The sequence below is a fragment of the Crocuta crocuta genome, unplaced genomic scaffold, assembly GCF_008692635.1.
Source record: "Crocuta crocuta isolate KB4526 unplaced genomic scaffold, BGI_CrCroc_1.0 scaffold127, whole genome shotgun sequence".
NCBI classification, from domain to species: Eukaryota; Metazoa; Chordata; class Mammalia; order Carnivora; family Hyaenidae; genus Crocuta; species Crocuta crocuta.
Window position 1 is genome coordinate 6,711,990 of NW_027532008.1, and position 14,751 is coordinate 6,726,740.

At 55.8% G+C, this 14,751-nt stretch overlaps 1 long non-coding RNA gene across 1 annotated transcript; it reads left to right on the plus strand.

Annotated features, from left to right (window-relative positions):
• The first annotated feature begins 204 nt into the window (after window positions 1-204).
• Window positions 205-9,728, plus strand: LOC144241337 (uncharacterized). The gene is made up of 3 exons (XR_013338040.1): window positions 205-284; window positions 8,392-8,601; window positions 9,277-9,728. It is a non-coding gene; the product is annotated as an uncharacterized LOC144241337 (long non-coding RNA).
• Window positions 9,729-14,751: the final 5,023 nt, after the last annotated feature.

Consider the following 14,751-nt stretch of genomic DNA (forward strand, 5'->3'; position numbering starts at 1 on the left):
CCCAAGCAGGGTCCATGCTGTCAGCATGGAGTCTGACACGGGGCTTGACCTCACGAACTGTGAGATCATGACCTGAGATGAAACCAAGAATTGATGCTTAACTGACGGAGCCACCCAGGCGCCCCCAAGAAAAATTGTTTTTAAAACAGAACATGTGAGGGAGTCAGCTTCCAGCTGAGGGAGGAAAGGACGTGGTGAGGGATCAGCAGGAAAGCCAGCTCTTATTTTGTTCTCCCACCGACCACGCAGGGGACATTGTCATCATATACCCATTTTACAAACAGGTAAGCTGATGTTCAGAACACGCCACCCGAGGTGGCACAGGAAACTGGGATTCGAAATTAGCAAGACCGGCCTGGCCCGGGCCTGCCCACCTGGCCCCTCCCCGGGCTTCCCCAGCCATGCCAGGAATGCGAGGCTGGGGTCCCCAGCCCGGCAGGGGCTGTGCTCTCAGAGGCTGGAGGGCCCAGGGAGTGGCCGCGGTGATGGCGCCAGCCCCAGGCAGATCAGCCCAGGTGTGAGCGCCCTGGCCCAGCCCCGCACCCTGGGCAGGGCGGCGTCCCCACCCTCAGCTAAGCCCAAGCAGCTGGAGACACCTGCCCCACCCCCACCCGACGGGAACCAGCCTGGTGCCCAAGCTGCCCAAGGCCCCGTGGGTGGGGGCCATCGTTGAGAGAGGTCCTGGGAGGGACGCGGGCTGTGTGTGCGTCTCCAGAATGTGTCTCCTCAGGGTGTGGACACAGGGGTGTGTGTGAACATGTAGGAGAGGACGGGTGTGCCGGCTGAGCATGGGGGTGTAGCTGGGGTGGCAGGGCCTTGAGGAAAGGAGTGGAGGGGACGGAAGTGGGCACCCACTGGTGTGTAAGGTGAGTACGGGCTACCAAGTGTGAGAATGTGTGAAGGTGTGAGGCTGCAGGTGCGCCAGGGACCAGTGAGCGTGGAGTGAGGTGCACCTCAAGGATACCTCGGGACCCCCACGTTCACATGTGTCCCCTCCTCCTCACATTGCTGTCGCCCTCCAGCTGTTTTCCCCTCCCTTTTGACTGCCCCTCAGGGTGTAAGCATTCAGAGGACAGACACGTCCCTCCAGGCCCACTGACCACCTCCTACAAACTGGAAGATCACGTGCCCATTAGGTCTTGGTTTACACATCTATACAATGGGGATAAGACAGCTCCTTCCTCAGGAGGGTGCTTGAGACATCGACAAGAATTAGTAGCAAAATGCGGGAAAAGAATTCAGCGACCAAATGAGTGAACAGAACAGAGGGGACGGTCAGCGGTCACCTCTTGCCCTGATCTGGCCCTGGCCACCCACCTGCAACTGAGGCTCCAGAAAGTTCGGTCTCCAGCTCTCTCCCTGCCTAGACTGCTCAGGGAAGGAGACGTCTGGGGCCAGGAACTGCAGAGCCAGGGTTCTAGAGGGACAGATGGGGACCAGAGGACAGGGTATGAGCTCATTACCAACATACATGCATTCATTCATTCATTCATTCATTCATTCAGCAAACCCCTCCTAGGCAGCAACTCTGTACCAGGCACAGGGTGCCAAAAACAGAGGTCCCACCCCTGCCCTCAAGGGTTCTGGCAAGGGAGGGTACGTATAAGTGGAGATTTGAATCCACTGGGGTATGTGATGGGATCACAGAGCCTAGAGCAGAACTGGCCCCAGCCTGGTGCATCCGGGGAAGGATTCCGGGAGCAGACACTGCTTGGGGGTGGTAGGGGGCCAGGTGTTCTGACTGAAGGGGGAGCTTGAACAAAGTCCTGGTGGCCATCCTCAAGAGAGGGACGACAGGGGACCAGGGAGGCCTTCTGGTCTGGCACATGGAGCTAAGGCTGGAGTTTGGGTCCCAGCCGTGAGATCAGACACTGTTAACAACTGCCCCTCGTACCCTCTCTTAACACAGGTCTCATGACCTGCAACGTGCTTCCATAGGCAAGATCTTGCTTGGTCCTCATAGCAATCCCATGAGGGAAGTGAGATAAAAAGCTCACTCGTCCCTTTTTACCTTGGCCATTAGGGAACTCAAAGACTAAATTGAGCATGTACTTGCAATACAAAAGCATCCCAGAAGCCTCTTCTCTTTCTATACCCTCTCTGATGTCTCCTTTCTCTTTTACTTTGTTTCCCTGGAAATCTTTTCGGGGACAAGGGGGGTGAAGGAGGAGGCAAATCAATTGTCAAGCGTTGGTATATTTTGCTGGGATCAGGGAGGGATATGTGCGCACGCCCAGGTACAGGCATGATCACTCATATGCTGGTGTGTGTGCAGGGAAACTGCAGGTGGGACCGACACACGTGTCTGCTCAACGGCTGTGAGCGCCTGCGCGTGCGCTCCGGCAGCCATGTGACTGCAGACAGGCGCACCCGATGCAGGAGGGCCTGCCCAGAGCTAGAGGAAGCTGAGCGTGTATGTGACAGTGTCTTTAGGCCTGACGGGGTCCATGGACACACACCCTGAGCCAGCCAGGCCCCCAGATCCCTCGGGCTCTATCACACCATTCCCTCCAGCAGCTCTCTTTCTAATATCTGCCTGGCTCACAAAGGAAATTGAAGCCCAATGAGGAGATGTCACTTGTCCAAATCCCTCAGCAAAGCCAGAATGCAGGTATGTGGAGCCCTGGTTTGGGGCTGTACCACCTACAGGACTAGCCCTTCCCCGCTGTGTGACCAGAGGCATGTCTCTTAACCTCTCTGAGCCCCTGCTCTGCATAGGCTTCCACATGGACTGGAAGCCATTTAAAGAGCTTGGAGAGGAGGCTTGTTAAATGCTGGTTGGTTTATAAGAAATGAAGATCCCCTCTGTCTCTCTTCCAAAACAGTTTTTAGCCCCACAGCTGGGAAGAAGGTGTCTGAAATCTAGCATACAAAGAGCCTTGGCTAACGCACCACATGACCTGGGGTGGCTTCCACTCTCTGTGCCTCAGTTTCCTCATCTGCAAAATGGGAAGGGGAAATGCTCTCTATGTCATGCACACTCCTTCCCGAACTTTGCGCAGATGGCCCTCATTCCATCCTCCCCAAAACAACAGAAAGAGCTGCTACTGTGCCCTGATGAGGAACCTGGGAAGCTCAGAGAGGTAAAGTCACCAGCCCAGGACACACAGCTCTGAGTGAACCCGCAGCCCACTATCCTACACCACCTCTCGGAGTGGACACACAGTGGGAGCTCCCTAAGGGTCAGAGATGTCTGGGTCCCCCACACCCCAGAACCTCAAGAAGGGGGCTACTGGCCCCACGAGGGAGCCCCTGGGCTGGGCACCATATCAGCTGAGCCCCATTAGGAACCTGTCAGCCTTAGAATGTGCAAAGCAATTATACAGCCGAATGGGGAGAAGGTGCCAAAAACACATGTATTTACAAACCAGCCAAGCTGCAGCCCAGGACGGTTGCGAAAGGCAGCCTGGCAGGCAGTCCTCAGAGGCGGCTCCCTCCTGGGCCAGCACTGGAGCCCAGACTGGCAGCAGCCAGGGTCACGGCAGGCAGGCAGGTGACACCCAGAGGGCAGTCCCACAGGGAGAGCCAGGCACAGCCATCGGCACGCTCTCGGGCTCCCAGGCCCCTCATCTCCCAGCTGTGAGGCCAGAGGCAGAGCCGGGTCAGAGGAAGCCCTTTAGGCTCCATCTGCCTCCATCTCTTCAGATGTCGGGTCCAGCCTCCTTTGTGGGGAGAAGGAGACAAGGTCAGGACCCAGAACCTCCCCAACCACCCCTCACCGGACACCCCGGATACCAGGAACCATTCTGTTCTGCTGCTTGTCGTATGACAGAGCACATGACCTAACTCCCTGGATGCAAACAGGGACGAGTTCACAGGAGGAGGCTGAGATGATAGGATACATATGGAGCCTGATGCAGGTATTCCGGGCCCACAGGAAGTTCTTGCTGAATGTTAGCCCCAGTAGTGTCTGGTGAGTGACCAATGACATGCTCTGGCGGAAGGCTGGGCTTTGTAGCATGGGCCCATTTCCACGGTATAAATATTCTCCAAGCTACTGACAGGACACCCCGAACACGAGGCTGGGCAGAGAAGGCAAAGAGCACACCATTACATGGTATTTCCACCGTTCAGAAATCACCTACAGGAGATAGATAGTCGTTAACTAACTAGGATGTAATGAGCTTTGAAGTTTACTTTTCTTGGTAATGGATTTGCTTAATTATAAGCTTTTATAATTTAATTTTTTATGGCTATACTAACAGCCAGTTTGCAAATTCCTGAGCATTTAACAATCAGTTCCTGCTAGCCGAGCCGATGCCAGCCACATACAGCCCGTCACTGATTTTGCTATTCGTATTGTGTCGCCCTGCTCTGCCTCTCCTTGGGCCCTTCCCTCTGCCTGGAATGCCTTTCCAGAATCCCTGTCCTCTTTACAAACTCCCACTGTTTCCCCAGTAACACATTTCTCAGTGAAGACACCATGTAAGGGTCGTAGAATCTCATGACTCTGTGAGGTAGGTGTTTGTGGACCCATTGTTCAGATGAGGAAACTAAGGCTTGGCAAGGCCAGTCTGTTGAGTGGCGATCTTCCTGGGTAGGGATGGACTGTGCCCACGAGCTGCCTTGCACAGAGACCAGGTAGGCAGATGTCTTCCTGCCACGTTGGAAGAACGTTGCACTTGCCCATTTGCATTTTCCCCTCTAATGCCTTTGACTCAAGTGTTGGGCCTCCATTCCTCCGGGTTAAGCATTGGATGCAAGAAGCTGGGGGAGGTCCCTGGGGCGGACCAGGGGAGCCCTCCAGACTCCAGATGGGGCTGGGAAGCCAGGGGAGCCTTGGGACCCCCTGCCAAGACCTGACAGCAGAGCAGGAGGGGAGGGCTGTGCACCGGGAGGTGCTGACCCACCCGCCAGCCTGGAGGAGAAGCTTCTGGAGGAATGTAAGCTATGAGGAAGGAGGGGCAGGCAGGCCCAGGCAGTCAGTCATGCAGCATGGCCCCCTGGGGAAAGTGATGGGGGATGGGCACCAAAGCCAGAGAAGACCCTGGCAGGGCCTTGGCCTTGGCAGCCACCTGGAAGAGAAAACATCCCCAGACCCATCCATCAGGGGGGCTGGGGACTTAGGCGGCCCTCAGGGGAGAGGTGCACCAAGTGGGCCCAGCAAGGGCAGATCTGCCCTCCTCGGTCTCTGCTAAGGCAGGACGTGGCCCCCGGAAGACAGCAGCGGGTGGCAGACACCACTGGGTTTGAACCCAGCCCACCACTTCCGGGATGCGTGACCTCGAATGTGGTACCTCCCAGCCTCAGCTCTCCTCTGTAACTACCTCCCAGAGTCATGCGGAACACCCAGGTAACATCCACAGCGTCACCCCATGGCAGACGACAGGCAGAACCACGTTAAGAATCACGGCAGCCCGCCTCTAGGGCGAGCTTCCCTGGACACGGCACCGTGCGTGCGGCTCCGCACAGGTCCACAGCCTGGCAGCCAGCCCTGGGAGGCCCTGTCCCAATCACCGTGCCGGGTAGCTGAGAACACGAGGCACAGAGGTCACGTGGTGTTCCCAGAGCCCCACGGCCCAGCAGCTAAGCAGCTGACCCCACACCTAGCAATCTCCCCGAGGAGAGAAGTGGGCCATTTCTGAGACCTCAGCCCTGAGCACAGGAGCTGGCCGAGAGCAGGGCTCAGTGACTGTGGAATGAACACAGGTGCCCCCCCCCCCCACAAATATTATCCCTGGTGCCCACATTATTAGACCTCTGCCCCGATGATCCCCAAGACTTGGGACCAGGTTTGTGTGGGACTCGCAGCAGGCAGCCTGCCTCCCTTTGCCAACATAGACCCAGGCTTTTGCCCCCACGCCCAGCCACGGCATTGAGGTGCTGTCCAACCTCAGACCACCTCTCATCCTGCTCCGGGCCTTGCCTGTGGCTGTTGTGGCAGAAAACTAAGACAAGGTGGGAGCTCCAGGGGGCTGCAGATGGAGAAAGAGCCAGAAGTGGGCAAAGGGACCGGCAGGGACTCTGACCTGAGAAATGCATCACTCCCCGACACCACCTGGCAGTTTCTATGTCATTGTTACAAAACCCAGAGATGACCCAAGCGTGCCCCAAGCCCCTGGGGGACAGCAGGAAGCTGGCTGAAGAAAGACAGCCCAGGAAAGGGGGAGGGAAGGACTGCAGCGAGCAAGAACGAGCGGGCAGCAACAGAGATGCATGCTCTGCATGCATAAAGCACTCGCTCCCTCATGCACTCAGGGTCAGGCCCAGGGAGCCCCTTCCAATGTCCATCAAACCATTTCTCCTTTTCCTACTTCCTTCCAAGGACTGGGACCCCAGGAGCTCTCCCACTGTGCTTCTCGGGACCTTGGAGTCCTCACAAGTACCTTAGGGGCTGCCAATGAGGGGTAAGTGGGGGTCCGAGAAATGAAACAGACACCCAGCTCTTATGGGACCAAGTCCACGGTTAGCTGCTTTCTGTGTTGAAATCCGACACGAGGTTTTGCTTGGAGAAAGAAATACGTGTCCCAAACTCTGAAAGCTACCAGGCGAGGCTCATAGGCATCTCTCTGGGAAGGGAAGAGACCACTTTACTGATTAAGTAACACTGGCTTATGATTGGTGCCTCCGCATCTCAAAGCGTGCACACACACGCGATCTGAGCCTCTCGATTCCTCTCCACTTCCTCGGGGAGCATCTGTGAGCCAAGCACAGGGTACGTGGCCCATTGCACATTTTGTCCCATTTCCCGCATCTGTCCCATCCTCCCCGCAGGATGGGTGCGTATTCCCCCCCATCTACTGATGAGGAAGCTGAACAGCTCAGAAAGGTGAGGGTACGTACCCAACGTCACGCGGCAGGGAAAGAGCAAAGCTGAGACCAGAACGCAGGTCTGTCCAACTCCAAACCTGCTCTCCGTCTGCCCGGTGACGGTCCGTGGCCTTTGGAGGTTACACGTGTTTCCTGAGTCCTCAGTGTGCATGGCAGGGGCTCTAGCACCGCAGCCCCCTGGGGAGAGAAAGAGCCATTCAGCCCATCTCGGTCTGGGCAGTGGTAACGACAGTGATGAAGGACGGGGGGCAGTTCTCAGTGAAGCCAGGGCCAGGGACAGCGGTGCCAGGTGTGGAGCGACTAGAAAGACGCTGGGACTCGGGTCCGGGGGACCTGGACTCACTCCTGCACTGACACTCGCCAGCTGTGTGGCCTCAGGCAGGACACTTCCCCTCTCTGAGCCTTGGTTTCCTTGAGCATACAGGAAACTTAGTGCGAGACAAGGGTTCAGGGAAGCCCACCATGCAGACAGCCTGGCACCCAAGTAGGTGCTCAGTGATGGCTGTCTGCCCCTCCTCTCTCGCCAGGGTGTGAACCAGGACAGGCTTTGTCTGAGCAAGTGGCCCCTCTGGGCACCAAGACAACAGAGAAGGAACCCAGTGCCCGTAGGCCACTACTCAGCACTGCTCGGCTTCTCAAGCTGCCCAGCAAGGGCCCAGTGGACGTCCTTAGCCTGGACCAGGCCCATGTCCCACCAGCTAGCCTGGTGGGAGAGCCAGACACAGAGCTCCCTCTGCCCCCAGCACTGGGACCAGAGAGAAGGGCTCTGGGGTTCCCAGCAGCCAATCTGTGAAAGGGAGCTGTGTTTCCCCCACGGGGCCTCCGGGAACGACAGAGGCACAAGCTAGCCTCCCTGTGCAGGGGGCCCATGAGTCCAGCCATCCTGGAATGAACAGCAGGGTGCCGATGGCCACAGGAGCCAGCCTGCTCCCTCTACATCCCGTATCGTCAGAGCAACCACCAGAAATGCAGCCCCCTCGGAGGGAGGGAATGACTCTGGAATGCAGTTGTCTCTGACCCCCAGGGCCTGGGACTGTGCATAGCACCCAAGATGGCTCAGGGGATGATGGATGGATGGATGGATGGATGGATGGGTAGGAGGGTGGGTGGATGGATGGATGGATGGATGGATGGATGGATGGATGGATGGATGGGTGGGTAGATGGGTGGATGGATGGGTGGATGGATGGATGGATGGATGGATGGATGGATGGATGGATGCATGATAAATGGATAGAGGACACACAGACGCACGGACAGATGAACAGATGGATTGTGATCCTGAAAAGCCAAGCTGTGAACACTCCTGCAGGATGGGCTGCCCGTGGCCCCCCTGTGCCACTCCAGGAGTTCACCAGCCCGTCAGTTTCTCACCACCTGTGACACCGCCTCCCTGGCCACAGGAGCACGCTGGGCCACAGGGCCCTGGAGCGGCCTTCAGCCAGACAGAGGCGAGGAGGGCAAATACCCCAGCCCCGCCCCCCTCGCTCCTTGCAGGGACAACCCGGAGGCGTGCTCTACGCTCTCCCAGATGTCCCCAGTGGGGCTGAGCCCCAACGCCCCGGTGCCCACCTGCTTTCTGACATACCCTCTGTTGGCTTCCTTCCCTCCTACCATGAGCCCCACGTTCCAGGTGCTCAGGACCCAGAGGGAAGCTCTACGACGTATGGAAAGCAGTGCGAGACGTATTGCTCAAGCAGAGGGGGACGCTTGGTGCCCGAGAGGCCAGACAGGAAAGGAATCAGGTGGCCCAAGGGCGAGGTGGAGATGAAGAAAGCCCCTCAGGCCTTGGAGCTAGACCCCCAAGGGACATCACAAGCCCAGAGGAAGGTAAGGTAAGGCCCCTCACCATTTGCCCACCCCACCCGTGCTTCCTCCACCTTCCCAGAGGGCCACTGGGCTCCCCGGCCTTGCTCCGGCTGCTCCCTCTGCGCATGTGCCCTTCCCCTCCCTACCCCCACCCTGGAGGGGAAAGAGGCCCCTGAGCCCCACACCCAGGATCAGGTGCTGAGCCTGGGGCGCCGCGCTCCCCGCAAGACGGTAAAAACGCACCGTCCAGGGCCTTGCCCCCCAGATCTTGCGTCAGTAGGGTTGAGATGGGGCCCAGCAAGACTGGGGAACCACTCATTCGCTCCACGGCACACCCTCTATCATATATGGGAAAACCGAGGCCCTAAGAGCTGATGCATGGGATTCGAGGTAACACAGCCAAGTGCCCAGACGAGGCCTCCCCATCCCCGTTCTTGCTCACCAAGCCTGCCCTCCCCTTCTGGCCTTCCCCCGCCTAGTAGGGCATCAGCACAGCCCCTCCGGGCCCCGCGCGAGGCGGAGCCTCTGCCAGCCCCCTGCCCCCGTCCAGGGGGACTCGAAGCTCTGGGAGGGGCCGCCAGGTATGCAGCCCCAAGATGCCTCCCAGAGACTCTGCCAGCGCTTGGCAGGTGGCAAGTCAGGGTGTGGGGGCGGAGAGGGCCTGCCTTAAGTATTTAAATATTTGCTTTCTTACAGAATGTCATTCTTTGGAATACTAGCCAATTTGTATAGAATTAGTGCCTGCCCACCGCCACCGCCACAGGAAGATTCCCGAGAGGAGGAGCGTCCCTGCAGCCTCGCCCGATTCGGATGCCCCTGCAAGCCCAGCGCACGGTCCCCGCCTGCCCGGGACAGGGAGCGGAGGCGGGTGGCATGTGGATGGGCGGGGACCCCGATGTACCCTGGGCAGGCTGCGCCCAAATCGGGAGCCAAATCTGCCAGAAACCTTCTCCAGAGCCGCAGGGACAGGCCACCACCTTTTCCTTCGTGTTAGTGCACACACGCCCCGGCTGAACAAGCTCATTGCCGGCCCTGGAATCAAAGTCCCCAGGGACCAGTCCAGGGGCTGCTGGGAGGAGCACAGGAAAAGCCAAATTCTCGGCCAGATTAGGGCTCTATTCAAGTCCCGGTGCTGACTTTGAACTTCCTATGCGACCTTGGACATGATATTTCACCTCTCTGGACCTCCCTTTCCTCCCTTGTGAAATAAATAACAGAAATAAGAAACGTGCCTCCCTGCAATCATGTAAAGGAACGTGCTTTTGGACACCACAGAGTGGGGTGTGCCTGGTGGCAGTCAGGCGGGATTGCCTGGGATTCGGCAAACAAGTCGTGCTCCCTCTGTCCAGAACAATGTGTTTGTGTTGATTCAGTCAACACCTACCGAGTGACTTCTCGGGCCTCAGTATCTCCATTTATAAAATAGGCAGGTTAGAGTGCGGACTCTGACATTCCTCCTATAGACACCATCTTTTGCATCTACGACAATCATTCACACAAAATTCTCTTACTACTAAGAGAAAAGGTGAAGAGAAAGGAGTTCTTGAGAGGGCAATTTTAAGCAAAAGGAATGCATGTCTAAGAGTGAAATTGCAGGCACTAAGAATTTCAGTGTCTGACTAACGGTGAAATCTGAGGCCAGCAAGGATGCTTCTCCTGCAAGCCTATCCTCTGTCCCGAAAGTCATCATCACCTGCTGGGATACAATTAAAGGCTACAAGGCCCTGGTCAAATTATCAAATGTCTACAAGCTGGTCTCCTCATCTATAAAAATGGGGTTGCTTTAAGCATTAAGGGAGAGTACCCAATACTCAAATTGAGCAGAATCGCCCCTCTGCCAGGCTTTTCACCTCACTCCTCCCTAATTAAGGACCCTTTTCACATTTACCCATTCACTCACTCAGCACATATGCACCGAGAGCCCGTGGTGCGCTGAGCTTTATTCCCGAAGTAGCAATGGCCAGGAGTGCAGAAGAGACCCCTGCTCTCTGGGGTCTCACACCCTAGTGGGAGGAGACAGACCAAGGAAAGGCAACAAATGACACCAAGACACAGAGTGAAATGACAGTGTGACTCAGGGGCCTCTGGGATGATCTCTTGGGGGAGGTGACATTTGAGCTGAGACCTGAGTAACAAGCAAGAACAACCATGCAAGGATCAGAGGAGAAACATTCCAAGCAGAGGGAAAGTATGTGCAAAGGCCCTGAGGCAGGGAGCTACATGGCGAATTTTAGGAAAGAAAAGCCCTGGTAGCTGGAGTTCATCAAGTGTGCCATCAGGTTAAAAGGAAACTCACATGGGACCTTGGAGGCCATGGCCCCAGGCAGACACTCCATTCTTTCCAGTGTCCCTTCACCCATCTCTTTGATAGCACGACATGCTCAGGCCCCAGTGGGTGGAGACCATGTTTCCTTTTAGGAAGCAGGCCAATCACTATGGATTCTCACATGGCCATTTTAGCTTCTCCTGAACTTGGAAAAGCTGTCAAGTCTTTTTTTTTCTCCAAGAGTGAGGAGCACTGTCTGGGGAGGGGTGATATCCTGATGAGTTAGTTCCCTCCTAGGAACAGGGATGCTGTGGGCAGGAATGTGAGCCCCTCTGGGAGCCTTTCAGGCCAAAGTCAGATCTTGAAAAGGCTCAGCCCCACGGGTGGGGATTAGACGGGCTACAGGGAAGGGCTGGGATTACGGCAAATCCCTCAGGCACAAAGCCAAGCAGGGCTCTCCCTGCCCTCGCTGCTGCCCTGGAAAGCCCCCTTGGCTGACCCCAACCTCAGCTGGGGGCTGAGCCTTTGTCCCTTCCTGTCCATCAGCACAGGGAACTGTGGAGGTAAGACCCTAGGCCAAAGCCCTGGGGGCAGAAGGTCCCCGCAGAGCCATCCCGTTCCCTTTCTCCCCACCCCCACCTTCCACGCCCCGGTCTGCTGGGAAGCTTCCAGCCCGCAGCCTCCCAGCCAGCGCACACCCTGCAGCCAGATGTGATTCCTGATATGCCCAGTAAACATGCCCCATTCCAAACTGGTAGCTTTTCTTTCTTTCTTTCTTTCTTTTTTCTTTTTAATTTTGACTATGGTCTAATATACAAAAATGCATTTAAGTCATAAAAGTACAGCTGAGCCAGGTTTCAAAACCTGAATACATCCATGTGAGCAGCACCCAGAGAGAAAGATCTAAGCAGCCCCCCCAAGAAACCCAATCTTCAGGGGCACCCAGGTGGCTCAGTCGGTTGAGTGTCTGACTTCAGCTCAGGTCATGATGTCATGGTTCGTGAGTTCAAGCCCCGCATTGGGCTCTATGCTGACAGCTCAGAGCCTAGAGCCTGCTTCGGATTCTGTGTCTCCCTCTCTCTCTCTCTGCCCCTCCCCTACTCACACTCTGCCTTTCTCTCTCTCAGAAATAAATAAACATTAAAAATTTTTAAAAAAAATCCAATCTTCAAACTACCCCCAGCTCACACCACCCACCCCCACCCAACAGTAACCATTACCTTGACTTCTTTCACTGTAGATTAGTTTTGCCTGGTTTCGTACTTTGTATGAATGGGGTCACACAGTACCTGCTCTCTTTGGTCTGGCTTCTTTCACTCAACATGTCTGTGAGATTCATCCACATTGTTGGCCACAATGACGGTTCACTCTCTGCATGACTGTATAGTACTCTATCGTGCAAATATACCATCATCGACTCCTGATGATAGCACTTTCCACCAAATAAGTGTATTAGTTATCCACTGCTGCATAACAAATTATCCCCCCATATAGCAGCTCAAAGTAACAATAAACCTCTGTTATCTCATGGTTTCTGTGGGTCAGAAATTCAAAAGCAGTTTAGCTGAGTGATTCTGGCTGAAGGTCTCTCACTCGGTATCAATCTAGGCATCAGGCAGGGCTGCCCTCGCCCGAAGGCTTGAACTGGGGCCGGGAGATCTGCTTCCAAAATGGCACAATCACATGACTGTTGGCAGGAGGACTCAGTCCCCATAGGATGGCTTGAGTATCCTCACGACATGGCGACTGGCTTCCTCTAGAGCGAGTGCTGTGGCAGAGAGCAAGGAGGAGGCTGCAATGCCTTTTATGACCTACTTGGGAGTCACACACTTCCCCATGTTCTAGTCATTAGAAGTGTTGCTGTGCCCACACTCAAGGAAAGCAGAATCAAACACCTCTTCAAGGGAGAAACATCAAAGAACTTACGAGCGTATCTTAACGCCACCATATCACACAACAATTCCTTTCTGCACCAAGTTCCGTCTCCTCATTCCTGGGGAAGGAGGCCAACATTCCCCCTCCTTTTTCCCTGCTCACCTCCCCCTCTCGGTCAGCACCCAGGAGACACAGTCAGAGCCAGGTTCTGGCTTTGACTTGGGCAAGAGCCTCTCTGAGCTGCAAGTTCCTCCTGTGAAACACAGAGATAACAATAGTGCCCACTTTGGGGCCGTTCTGAGGATTGAATTCCATCCGGAGAAGTCCCTTATCCCCGAATTCCATTCCCTCGTTGCACTTGTTTTCTAATTCTTGGTGTGAAATCGAGCCAAGGGCTTTTAGAAGGTTCCTAATAAGTCAGGCAAATCTTACAGAAACCTCGTTGTCTTCCCTCCTTCCCCCCGACATCCGCCCCTTCCAGGGGCGGGGGTGCATACTGAGATGCTCACCGACCCCACCCATTATTGCGCTTCCTGTCAACTCACCTGCTGTGGAGCTGAGGCCCCAGGTACAAGCGACCCAGACTCCCCGTGAGACTCTGCCCGTGCCCAGATGGCAGCCCGGCCACCTACCCCTCGGTCCCTCCTCTCGATGCCATGCCTGGCACCGTGCAGACACCACCGACGCACCGCAGAGCGTCCTCAGGGCGCTTACCTGACAGAGAAGACAAACTCAAACAACTCAGTTATCACTCCGTGTTGTGAGAGCCCCTTCAGTGGCCGTGAGAGCTTAACCCCGGGCACCTGGTCTAGCCAAGGATGGCGGCGGGGCGCCTGAGGCCAGGCTCTGAGGGGTGAAGCCCAGGGAGGGGAGCCGGGCACCGAGGAGAACCCGTGTGGCTGGAAATCAGACAGTGAGAGTCATCGGAGTGGCAGCTGGGGCTGGAAAGGCGGCAGGGCCCAGGCCCCAAGGGCGTCGGTTCAGGTCCTAACCCCGTCCTGCGAGCAGCAGCGCCTGCTGTGGAGTTCCAAGCCAGGGAACAACAGATCCATTTGCGTTTTTAAGTATGTGAGGAGCACATTCTTCAGTGTGTTCCTGGTTACACTCTGAATCCTGGTCATTCCTGCCCAGCCAGGGAGCCGTGTGCTCCAAGAGAACCTGTTTCTCGGGGCGCCAGGGGTGCTCAGTCAGTTAAGGGCCCACCTTCAGCTTGGGTCATGATCTCGCGGTTCATGGGTTCAAGCTCCGCATCGGGCTCTGTGCTGACAGCTCAGAGCCTGGAGCCTGCTTCGGATTCTGTGTCTCCCTCTCTCTCTGCCCCTCCTCTGCTCATTCTCTGTGTCTCTCTCCCTCTCTCTTTTTGTCTCTCAAAAAATGAATAAACATTAAGAAAAATTAAAAAAAAAAAAAAGAACCTATTTCTTGACCATTTCCTGGCTATGTGACCTGAGGCAGTTTGCTTGCCTGCTCTGTGCCTCAGTTTCCCCAGCAGGTAAGATCAACCCTCCAAGGTTTCAGGGTGACAGATGAGGGAAAGACATCATGGATGATGTCTTGGCAGCACCCCTACCCCCATCTGTCCCCCCTCACCCATGCCCCAGAAGCTCCGGGCATCGAAATGGGCTACTCTTCCTCCACTTTGCCAGTGCCTTGGCAAGGGGGCTCTTGCGCCCTTCCCGCACCCCTCACCCTATCAGTCTTCCTCCTCGCCCAGCCCTCCAAGACTGGCAAGGAGAGGGCACGATGTGAGTTTCAACCAGTTGACTCCAAACCCATTTGCCAAGTGGTTGAGGGAGGTCATTACTGTAAATAGAGTCCTCACCCTGGCCACACTCTGGCTACTTACTATTGCTATCGTGCTTTAGGGGCCCTCGCTGGTGCCGGGCACTGTGCACACACTTTCTGTCTATGTGTATTATTATTTTTACCCCCACAATAACCTGGAGACTAGAGTATTATTTGACTCCATCTTTCAGGTAAAGAAATAGAGGCTCAGGGACACAAATCATTTGCTCAAGGTCACATAATGA